Here is a 12630-nt window from a genome sequence, read left to right as displayed (position 1 = left end):
GAGATAAGGAAAGGGGGAGGCTGAATTGGAGGAGGCCCCCAAGTACGATTCCTCCTACTTGGGGTGCCCCATGGTTGTCCCCCTCTGCCTCCCACCTATATACATGTGGGGAGGGGGCGCCTAGAACACACAACAAACATTGTTAGCCGTGTGTGGCACCCCCCTCCACAGTTTACGCCTCCGGTCATATTCACGTAGTGCTTAGCCGAAGCCCTGGGCGGATTACTTCACCATCACCATCACCACGCTGTTGTGCTGATGGAACTCTCCCTCGACACTTTGCTGGATCAAGAGTTCGAGGGACGTCATCGAGCTAAACGTGTGTAGAACTCGAAGGTGTCGTACGTTCGGTGCTTGATTGGTCGGAACGAGAAGAAGTTCGACTACATCAACTGCATTAACAAACGCTTCCGCTTTCGGTCTACGAGGGTACATCGACACACTCTCCCCCTCTCGTTGCTATGCATCTCCTAGATAGATCTTGCGTGAGCGTAGGATAATTTTTGAAATTGCATGATACGTTCCCCAACAGCGGTTGCACCACGCGCATTGCCACACGATGCAGTTACATGTGGCACGATGGAGTTACGTGCTGCAAATTAGAATTGCCATCAGGGCTTGCCGATATTCCTGGCCGTTTGGCTTCCCCTTTAATTCCCGCGGACATTATAACCTTAGTCTCTTCAACCTTTCGATCGCGCCCCACAACACAACAAGCACACCCACGACGACACATAGAGAGGGGATGTCTAGCGGCGCTCCAATGGAGTTCGGCGAGTAGAGAGTGGAGACCCATGCGAGGGAGACGAATCTCTCGGTGGTGTACACCATCGACCCGACCATGGTGGACGACTACATCAACAGCGTTGAGCAGTTGTTTGCTGGAGACAAGTACAAGGTGGTCGGCATCGACCTCCAGTACACCGTCGGTCATCCCGGCATAGATCAGAAGGTTGCCGTCGCCCTGTTGTGCGTGCGCAATCATGTCCTCATCTACCACTACTGCATGGCCACAGAGCCTTGCGACAGTTTCAACAGGTTTGTCAACAGCACCGACTACAAGTTCGACACGGTGGAAACCACCGACGATGTAAACGCGCTCAGGGTTACGGGCTTGGCCTGCAAGAACCTTGTCGAAATCTATGAGCACTACAGGGTCTGGGGCAGCACGAAGGACTCCCTGGTTGAACTCGCCTCGGTCATCATTGACCCCTACTACGAAAAGATGAAGCAGGATGCCTAGAGAACAAGTCCCGTATCCTGGCACAGGGCCTGGATGCGGCAACTGGAAGAACTTCACCTCAGGTTTGCGGCCAAGAGCGTATACACATTCTACGAGATGCACAGGCGGATCGTTGACATGAGGAAGTGCCTCGTACCCAAATCGACGAGCCCAGATCGAGCCACAGCAGAGCAAGTGTCACAAGAAGTAGATGATGATCAGATGATCGTTTATGCTAGTTAATCATGCATGTAATATATAGTTTACTTTATTGGTGTGTGCAAATGTCATGTGCGTAGTAGCCACCTATGTAATTATGCATGTAATAGTTTACTTTGGTGTGTGCAAATGCCATGGTTGTAGTAGCCACCTATGTAAGTGGATGTTTAATTTGGTTATGCAACCATGCATGTCCTTATAACTGTGTGTATATATATATACATATATATATATATTGTTATTCTGTATGCAATCCCATCGCACAACACACACATCTTATTAGCAGCAACCGTCTGTGTTATTATCGGTCTTCGCAGACATTTCTGATTGCAGGACTGTTTGCCGCGTATCACACACATCTTGTTATATTGAACCATTTCTGTTCTCTTGGCTTAAAGCAAACAGTTCATCCGAGTGAACCACATGCCGTATATCGCACACACCTTGATCTGGCTGACCATTTCTTTTGTGTTTCCTAATCACAAACAGTTCATCCGAGTGAACCGTATGTTCTATATCACACACACACCTTCATCTGGCTGCCTGTTTCTTTTGTTTCTCCTCATCGCAAACAGTTAATTGAACTGAACTGTATGCCCTGCATCGCACACGCAACTAAAATCTGAACCGTGTTTGATGCATCCTCCATCGCAAAAGTATTGCACCTTTTTTGATGGGTTTTTACACCACCGTTCGCGATTATTGCATCGCACACAGTTTCGTCGAAGGGTTGATGTGGTTTGAAGCTACGTCGGTATTTCCTCAAAGAGGAAGGGATGATGCAGCACAGCAGCGGTAGGTATTTTCCTCAGTTATGAGATCAAGGTTATCGAACCAGTAGGAGAACCAAGCAACACAACGTAAACAGCCCCTGCACACAAATAACAAATACTCGCAACCGGACGTGTAAAAGGGGTTGTCAATCCCTTTCGGGTAGCGGCACCCCAAGATAGGCAAACGAACGTGAATAAAATTGTAGTAGGTTTATAGATCGAATGCCAAATAAAATAAATAAGAATAAAATGCAGCAAAGTATTTTTGGTTTAATAGATCTGAAAATAAAAGCAAAGGAAGAGTAGATCGCAAAATAATATGAGAAAGAGACCCGCAGGCCATAGGTTTCACTAGTGGCTTCTCTCGAGAAAAGTAGCAAATGGTGGGTAAACAAATTACTGTTGGGCAATTGATAGAACTTCAAATAATCATGACGATATCTAGGCAATGATCATTATATAGGCATCACATCCAAGATTAGTAGACCGACTCCTACCTGCATCTACTACTATTACTCCACACATCAACCGCTATCCAGCATGCATCTAGTGTATTAAGTTCATGGGGAAATAGAGTAATGCAATAAGAACGATGACATGATGTAGACAAGATCTATCTATGTAGAGATAGACCCCCATCGTTTTATCCTTAGTAGTAACGATACATATGTGTCGGTTCCCCTTCTGTCACTGTGATCAAGCACCGTAAGATCAAACCCACTACAAAGCACCTCTTCCCATTGCAAGATAAATAGATCAAGTTTGTTTTGAGCAAAACACAGTGGGGAAGATCCCCACTGTAACTCTGATTTTCATTAATGATGATATGTTACAACCACTGTACAAGCATTACAAGGTTACAAAGAAAATAAACTACAAGTAGTCCAACCAACTCCGCATGCCTTCTTTCGGATTAGGCTTGGCTTTTTTGATGATGATACTGAAGTGTTCCTTGAAAGTATTGATGCAATATGCCATGTTTCTTTCCTTGTGGTCAAAAACGATACTGTTTCTATGTTTCCACAAACTCCAACATCCAGCAATGAGGTATTCTCTGAAACATGATGTGGTGTTCTGCCTTCTAGCATCCATTAGCATCTCCAATAAGTCATAATCTGTGTTCCATTGGAAACCAATATTCATCCAGAAATTCTGACTAAAATCACAACTGAAAAAGAGGTGCATTAGATGTTCATTTGGCTCATCTTCACAGAGAACACATCTGGTGGTTTGTATGTGAAAGCTCTTCCTGGTAAGCAGATCTTTAGTGTTGAGCCTATCTTGTAAGAGTAGCCAAAAGAAGAATTTTTGCTTAGGTAGGGGAATAAGTTGGCCAAACAAAACCCAAATATCGGAGAAGAAATACAAGGCTATAAGCAATCATGCATATAAGAGATCAAAGAAACTCAAATAACTTTCATGGATATAAAAAGATAGATCTGATCATAAACTCAAAGTTCATCCAATCCCAACAAACACATCGCAAAAAGAGTTACATCTTATGGATCTCCAAGAGACCATTGTATTGAGAATCAAACGAGAGAGAGGAAACCATCTAGCTACAAACTACAGACCCGAAAGTCTACAAAGAACTATTCACGCATCATCGGAGAGGCGCCAATGGAAGTGGTGAACCCCTCCGTGATGGTGTCTAGATTGGATCTAGTGGTTCTGGACTCTACGGCGGCTGGAATTGATTTTCGTCGACTCCCCTAGGGTTTCTGGAATATTGGGGTATTTCTAGAGCAAAGAGGCGGTCCGGGGGCACGCGAGGTGGGCACAACCCACCAGGGCACGCTTGGGCCTCCTGGTGCGCCATGGTGGGTTGTGCTCCCCTCGGAGCACCCCCAGGTGCTGCCTTGGCCCATTGGATGTCTTCTGGTCCATAAAAAATCTCTGTAAAGTTTCGTTGCATTTGGACTCCGTTTGTAATTAATTTCCTGCGATGTAAAAAACATGCAGAAAACAGCAACTGGCACTTGGCACTATGTCAATAGGTTAGTACCAAAAAATGATATAAAATGATTATAAAACATCCAAGATTGATAATGTAACAGCATGGAACAATCAAAAATTATAGATACATTGGAGACGTATCAGCATCCCCAAGCTTAACTCCTGCTCGTCCTCGAGTAGGTAAGTGATAAAAACCGAATTTTTGATGTGGAATGCTGCCTAACATGTCATCTCATATTCTTTTCTTTATAGCATCGACATTTGGACTTTTATATTGTTCAAAGCAATAGTCTAGTTTTGACATGACAACGTAAATACTCAAGCATATCAACAAGCAACCATGTCTTTCAAAATATCAACGCTAAAATAAGCTATCCCTAGCCCATCATGCTCAAGCATTGATCCATTCATGAAACACACTCGCATATTAACTATACTCAATGCTCAAGTACGATCATAGTGCCTCCTAGTTGGTGCTTTATAAGAGAAGATGGAGACTCAAATTCAAAATAAAAATTGCAAAAAGTAAAAGAAAGGCCATTCGCGGAGGGAAGTAGGGATTTGTAGAGGTTCCAGAGCTCAAAGCGAAAAACTTAGAGGTAAAAACATTTTTGGAGGTGTGCCTTTCCCACCAATGAAAACGACTTAGAGTTCCCAACACTTTCCATGCTAAATATATCATAGGCGGTTCCCAAATAGAAATTAAAGTTTATTCCTTTTTCAACCATACTTTCACTTTCCATGGCTAGCCGTATCCACGGTTGCCCTCCATACCAACACTTTCCAAGGAATTTATTATTTGACAACATAAACTAAATTCATTTTTCATTTCGGGACTGGGCATCCCTAATACCTTTGCCTTACTCTCGTGCAATGACAAGTGAATAAACACTCATCGTGAGAATAACACATCTAGCATGGAAAATATTAGCCGCCCCTCACCGCTTCGCGAGCGGTACGAACACACAAAAGAGAAGGCTAGCAAAAGATTGAGAAGCGACCAACCAAGAAACAAATAATCTCATAAGCGAGCATTAAGCATAATTAACACCGAATAATGTACCACAAGTAGGATATAGTTTCATTTCATAATTATTGACTTTCGTGCTTGCATAGGGAATCACAAACCTTAACACCAATATTCTTACTAAAGCATAATTACTCATCAACATGACTCACATATCACATCATCATATCTCAAAACTATTACTAAGAATCAAGTTTATTTTGTCCAATGATCTTCATGAAAGTTTTTATTATATCCTTCTTGGATATCTATCACTTTGGGACTAATTTTCATATGTTGCTTTTGATAAGCTCAAACAAATATAAGTGAAGATCATGAGCATAATGTTTCTTTCTCTCAAATTAATTTAAGTGAAGCAAGAGAGAATTTCTTGAAAATTTTACTAACTCTCAAAGAAATTAAAGTGAAGCAAGAGAGAATTTCTTCAAAAATACTAAAGCACACCGTGCTCAAAAAGATATAAGTGAAGCACTAGAGCAAGTCCATAGCTCATAAAATTTTAAGTGAAGCATAGAGAGCAATTCTAGCAAGTCATGGCATAATTTTGGCTCTCTCAAATAGGTGTGTCCAGCAAGGAATCATGACTTAAAACACAAAATAGAACAAGCAAAGACTCTTATCATACAAGACGCTCCAAGCAAAACAGATAGTATGTGACGAATAAAAATATAGCTTCGAGTAAAATACCGATGGTCGCTAGAAGAAAGAGGGGATGCCACTCGGGGCATCCCCAAGCTTAGTTGCTTGCTGTATTTTGGATAATAGCTTGGGATGCCGGGGAATCCCCAAGCTTAGTCTCTTCTTACACCTTATTCCTTCATCCATCATAAGATAACCCAAAACTTGAAAACTTCAATCACACAAAACTCAACAAAACCTTCGTGAGATCCGTTAGTACAAGAAAGCAAATCACTACTGTAAGTATTGTAGCAAAACAATTCATATTTTGTTCTTGCATTATATCTATTGTATTCCAACTTTTCTATGGCAAAAACTCATCAAAGAAAAACCATAGAGCCATCAAAACAAGCACACAATGCAAAGAAAACAGAATCTGTCAAAAACAGAACAGTCTGTAGCAATCTGGATATTTCGAATACTTCTGAAACTCCAAAAATTCTGAAAAAATAGGACGGCCTGAGAAATTTGTATATTAGGCTTCTTCAAGAAGAATTGGTATTTTATCACGCTCTGTTGAAAAATGAGAATTGTTTTCGTGAGGGCAAAAGTTTCTGTTTTTCAGCAAGATCAAACAACTATCACCCAAGAAGATCCTAAAGGCTTTACTTGGCACAAACACTAATTAGAAAACACAAAAAACAATCATAATAGTAGAATTATTTTGCAAACACTCAAGAATAGAAAGAAAAAATCAAAAATAAATTTTATTCATTGGGTTGCCTCCCAACAAGCGCTATTGTTTTATGCCCTTAGCTAGGCATAAAGCAAGGATCTAAGTTTTGTCATCTTTGTTTCGAGATCCATAACATGCCCTCATGATTCATTCATATGGTGGCCTAATTATTGTTCTAGGGAAGTGTTCCATACCCTTCCTCAAAGGAAATTGGAACTTAATATTGCCTTATTTCATATCAATCACGACACCGGTAGTGCGTAAAAATGGTCTACCAAGAATAATTGGACAAGACGGATTGCAATCAATATCAAGAACAATAAAATCTATCACGCCCCGAGACCGATCCTCCAGAAGACTTCCAGCTATTCCGAGTTTTGTCGTGTGATTTGTTTTGTTTGTGCATTCGTCATGCCATCTCTTGCATTTCATCATGTCATCATGCCATCATATCATTAATTTTAAAAAACTCATCTAAATAAATTGTATGGATCTTCGATCCATTTAAATCGAGGGAAACGCACATGGTGATTTCTCTTTATAACAATTACCCTCCCAATATTATTAGGGAGCTATGATAAATATTCCATCCTTTAGGAATTAACCATAACACATTTGCATTTTAGTTCCATGCCTCTTCTGCTTCAAGTTTCGCCTCCAAACCTTGTCAATAATTTCGTTCTCCATCTATTGATGCTCCTCCTAAAATCCCAGTATTTTTTGGACCTTTCAAATGCCCACTTCTTATTCAAACTCATTTGAATTTAATTAAAACGAGTTCAAATCCAATCTTCACACACACACGCTCTCTTCTATTTTCTTGGGTCAAGCACATTTTGTGAGCCCGGGAAAATTATCCACGTGTCCTGCTTCTTCCCCTAACCTCCTTTTCTTTTCTTTCTTATCTCGGTTTTGTTTTTATTTTCTTTAGAGTGAGAGCCCAACAGCCAGGCCTCTGGCCACTTCCTTCTCTACTGGGTCGGCCTCCTAGGCCCACCAACCCTCCTGAAACCCAGCCGCACCGATAACCCTAGCTCTGTCCCTCGATCCCTCTCTTTCCCTCGATCCCTTCCTCCAGCGCCGCCATCTCCCTCGCTCGTCCCGATCCCCATCTCACTCTCCCCCTCTCGATCCCACGCGCCTCCCTCTGCAGCACCAGGACGCGACCGCGCCTCCTCCTCGCCAAGTCCCCGTCGCCCGAGCGCTCGAGGAGAGGAGCTCCTTGAGTACCTGCGCCCGCATCCATCGTCCTCCCGCCCAGCAGGAGCCCCGCGCCGCTCGTCCCCTCTGTTTTGGTCGGAGTTCGCCGGAGCCCCCAGCACCGGTCGTCATCGAACCTCCTTCCCGCGTCCCCGCCTCTGGCGACCAAGTCCTCCGACAACCTCGACTTCCAGCAGCCGTCTTCGTCCGCAGCTAACCGTCTCCCGCTCGTGCCCGAGGATCGAGCGCCTCCGCCTCGTCAACTGTTGTTCCCGTCGCTCCACCCTCCCGCAAGCCCGACCTCGCACTGCTGCTCCTCTGCTTCGTCCTCTGCCGCAACCATCTCCTTCCCGACGGCTTGCTGCTGCTGTTGCTGCAAGACCACCACGGCGCCATCATGGAGCCCCAGGTCCGAAGATGACCACGGCCGCGCATCTCTCCTTGTACCACTTTGGAGTTCGAGACCATCAAGTACCCCGACGCTCATCACCCTGCGCGACTACAATGCCAAGGAAACCACTAACCTCGACTCAGGGACGCCAAGTACCTCTATGACCCGTGTACGACTACGTGATTTCACCAACTACCCCTCGGATGCGCCAAGTTCGACTACATGGACCACCAAGTTCCTCTACCGATGACTCAAACGACTATGAAACGTGTACCACTACCATCGACCCGCGAAGACCCCGTGGACGTCAAGTTCCTTGTCGTGACCCCGAGCATCTACGGAACATGAACGACTACTTCCTCTCCGACCTGTGAACCACTACTTCCACTACGAACTCGATCCATCCCGAATACACGCTTCAAAGGTATAATGACGAGACAACGCCCGTGAACGAATGCATGTGTGTTGTATGAGATGCTCGTGGTTGCACCGTTTCCGAGTTGTCATTGCACGTTTCTCCTAGTTTGCCATGCCGTCGACCCATGGGAACCCGGTTGCCGGGATCACCCCACCATCTTGCATGACACGCTCACGCCACGCTTCCTTTTTGCACCGGTATCTCCATGAGCTACCGGAACCGATATGTTGCCGTGGCACCATTTCCGTTTCACCGCCGTGGCACCCTTTCTTCCACCACGGTGACAAATGCTTCATAACATGCTCATGTCAATATTTTTCATTAAATTGCATAAAACTTGCATATATCATCCACATCATGATAATAACATTTAAAACGTTTAAAATTGTTGTTTGCTTTAAATAGCTAAATGACATATGGGGATTTTCCGGAATTGTTGCTTGTTATTTCCGGCCTCATTTAAACTTGCCTAAATAGATAGTTTATTTATGCTTCACCCCTTGCCATGTTTAACAACATTTAATATTGTTGGGTACATAACCGAGAGAACTAAACAATTGATGTGGTGTTTCGTCAATATGCAACTCATTGCATATTGAGCTCCACTTAATTTGTAGTATTGTTTATGCACTTTGCCATGCCATGCCTCATTAAATCGGACATGCATCATACTTGTTTGTGCATCATGCCATGTTTCTGTGATGGTTGTTTACCATGTTGTTTGCTTCTTTCCGGTTTGCTTCTCTCGTTAGCTTCGGTTTCGTTCTGGAGTTGTGAGGATTCGTTCGACTACGTCCGTTTGTCTTCTTCATGGACTCGTTCTTCTTCCTTGCGGGATCTCAGGGAAGATGACCATACCCTCGAAATCACTTCTATCTTTGCTTGCTAGTTGTTCGCTCTATTGCTATGTCGCGCTACCTACCACTTGCTATATCATGCCTCCCATATTGCCATGTCAAGCCTCTAACCCACCTTCCTAGCAAATCGTTGTTTGGCTATGTTACCGCTTTTGCTCAGCCCCTCTTATAGCGTTGTTAGTTGCAGGTGAAGTTGAAGTTGGTTCCATGTTGGAACATGGATATTTTGGGATAACACAATATATCTTATTTTAATTAATGCATCTATATACTTGGTAAAGGGTGGAAGGCTCGGCCTTATGCCTGGTGTTTTGTTCCACTCTTGCCGCCCTAGTTTCCGTCATACCGGTGTTATGTTCCTTGATTTTGCGTTCCTTACGCGGTTGGGTGATTTATGGGACCCCCTTGACAGTTCTCTTTGAATAAAACTCCTCCAGCAAGGCCCAACCTTGGTTTTACCATTTGCCTACCTAAGCCTTTTTCCCTTGGGTTCTGTAGACTCAAGGGTCATCTTTATTTACCCCCCCCCCGGGGCCAGTGCTCCTTCGAGGGCTGGTCCAAACCGAGCGATGTCCGGCGCCCCCTGGGCAACCAGGGTCTATGCCAACCCGACGTCTGGCTCATCCGGTGTGCCCTGAGAACGAGATATGTGCAGCTCCTATCGGGATTTGTCGGCACAGCGGGTGGTTTTGCTGGTCTTGTTTTACCATTGTCGAAATGTCTTGTAAACCGGGATTCCGAGACTGATCGGGTCTTCCAGGGAGAAGGAATATCCTTCGTTGACCGTGAGAGCTTATAATGGGCTAAGTTGGGACACCCCCTGCAGGGTATAAACTTTCGAGTGCCGTGCCCGCGGTTATGTGGCAGATGGGAATTTGTTAATATCCGGTTGTAGAGAACTTGACACCCGACTTAATTAAAACGCATCAACCGTGTGTGTAGCCGTGATGGTCTCTTTTCGGCGGAGTCCGAGGAGAGAACATGGCTTTTGGGTTATGTTTGACGTAAGTAGGAGTTCAGGATCACTTCTTTATCATTACTAGTTGACGACCGTTCCGTTGCTCCTCTTCTCGCTCTTATTTGCGTATGTTAGCCACCATACATGCTAGTGCTTGCTGCAGCTCCACCTCATTACCCCATCCTTCCTATAAGCTTAAATAGTCTTGATCTCGCGGGTGTGAGATTGTTGAGTCCTCGTGACTCACGGATACTTCCAAACAGTTGCAGGTGCCGACGATACCAGTGCAGGTGATGATACCGAACTCAGGTGGGAGTTCGACGAGGACCTTGGTTGTTACTATGTTTCTTTTCCTGTTGATCAGTAGTGGAGCCCAGTTGGGACGATCGGGGATCTAGCATTTGGGGTTATCTTCTTTTCATTTGGATTTGACCGTAGTCGGTCTATGTGTGGATTTTGGATGATGTATGAATCAATTTATGTATTGTGTGAAGTGGCGATTGTAAGCCAACTCTCTTTATCCCATTTTTGTTCATTACATGGGATTGTGTGAAGATGACCCTTCTTGCGACAATACCTACAATGCGGTTATGCCTCTAAGTCGTGCCTCGACACGTGGGAGATATAGCCGAATCGTGGGCGTTACAATCATTTATGCAAGTTAGTACTCATCTCAACTAAATGTTTTGACTGAAATTTATGCAAGTTAGTACTCATCCCAGGTGTAGTACACAAACTGTAATGAAAATTAATTTTTGATTGAAAAAAAGACAAAAAAATGGTTGGCCTGAATGTAACTAGGTGTAGTACTAATGAATTTTTGATTGAAAAAACAAAAAATGGTTGGCCTGGGGCCCGAACCCAGGCCTGTGGTATGAAGAGATGCGTGCAATGCCAGTGGGATAGTACTAGTAGTCTGTTCAAATGCTACTTAGCACACCCCTTATTATTTCGTGGTGGGCCTCAGTTCCAGCGTTCGTTGCACATTATGTACGGCGACCGTGCGCTGCGTTGTCTGCATGCCGTTTCGGTTTCTCCTCCTCTGTCTTTAAGCCCACCCACCCGCCGCTCTGCACTCACCACTCGCCACAGTCCACCCACGTCGCCTCGGTTTCTCCTCGCTCAGTCCAGAAAACCCTCGCCACCGACCACCACACCGCCGCCGCTGACATGGAGAATAGCCCCGCCTGGCAAAGGGTCATCGATGACCTCACCGGCGACGACAAGGCGATGCGCGCGGACCTGACGGAGATAGGGAAGTGGTTCCCGAGCATTGCCATGCTGCGTCGCCACGCGCGTGGCCTCCTCACGACAAGCACCGACCACTTAGGTATCCCTCCTGCTCTCGTCCTCCGCTTCGCGATCCAAGAGATGTGCTCCAACGACCCAGGGAAGTGAGCCCGATGGTGGATGTATCGGTTCGCCACCCCGCCGCGGCAGCCGGATCCGTCGCGCGTTGGCTCACGAGCGGAGCGCGTCCGCAACATCGACCTGGCCGTCCCCGCGCCTGTCAACAGGCCTACGGGGACCACTACCAGCCCGATCTCCTTGGGCGCGATGACGTCTCCAACTACATCTCGTCGGACTCGGAGTATGACTCTGGCTCCGACGATGACTCTGGCTACGCTGCGGACTCGTCTTGGTCGACTGGCGAGCCGGACATATCGGTGGTTGTCATCTCTGACGACGAGACGGGGGAGCCGAAGGAGGCGGAGGAGCCGGAGGTCCAGATGGTGGCGCCAGTCCTCGACGCGAAGGAGGGTGATAAGAAGCGCCCGATCGATGTCGACCTGCTTCCAGAGGTGGCAGAGAACAAGAAGAAGAAGGAGGTTGCAGAGGTTGCAGTCATGGTCAAGCAGGAGGTGGAGGTGGTCTTGGCACTTGAAGCACATGTAGAGCTGGCAGAGAACAAGAAGAAGAGAAAGATGCCTGAAGAAGGTGCAACAGAGAACAAGAAGAAGAAGGAGGTTGCAGAGGTTCGCCGGTCAGAGCGCGTGAAGAAGATCAACAACTGAAATGTGGGCTGAAGAAGTGAAGAAGGTGGTTAGTTAGGTATGCTGAAAGTATACTATTTTCAGCATATAAGTTATAAGTAGAGATGTTTGGTTAGGTGTGCTTGTATAATGTGAGCACATAAGTTAATTATTACTGTCTGCTAGTCTTCTTTTGGTAATGTGATGTTATTATGTTGAACTTTATATTTTCAGCATATAAGTTATAAGTAGAGATGCTACTGCTGAACTTTATATTTGTGG

At 45.2% G+C, this 12630-nt stretch overlaps 1 pseudogene; it reads left to right on the top strand.

The window, feature by feature from the left end:
* The window catches only part of LOC109775902 (bZIP transcription factor ABI5 homolog), a 95567-nt pseudogene extending 83794 nt beyond the window's left edge, over window positions 1-11773 (top strand).
* The last annotated feature ends 857 nt before the right edge of the window (window positions 11774-12630 follow it).

Source organism: Aegilops tauschii, chromosome 3 (assembly GCF_002575655.3).
Source record: "Aegilops tauschii subsp. strangulata cultivar AL8/78 chromosome 3, Aet v6.0, whole genome shotgun sequence".
Taxonomy (NCBI): Eukaryota; Viridiplantae; Streptophyta; class Magnoliopsida; order Poales; family Poaceae; genus Aegilops; species Aegilops tauschii.
This window is presented reverse-complemented; position numbering and strand designations above follow the sequence as displayed.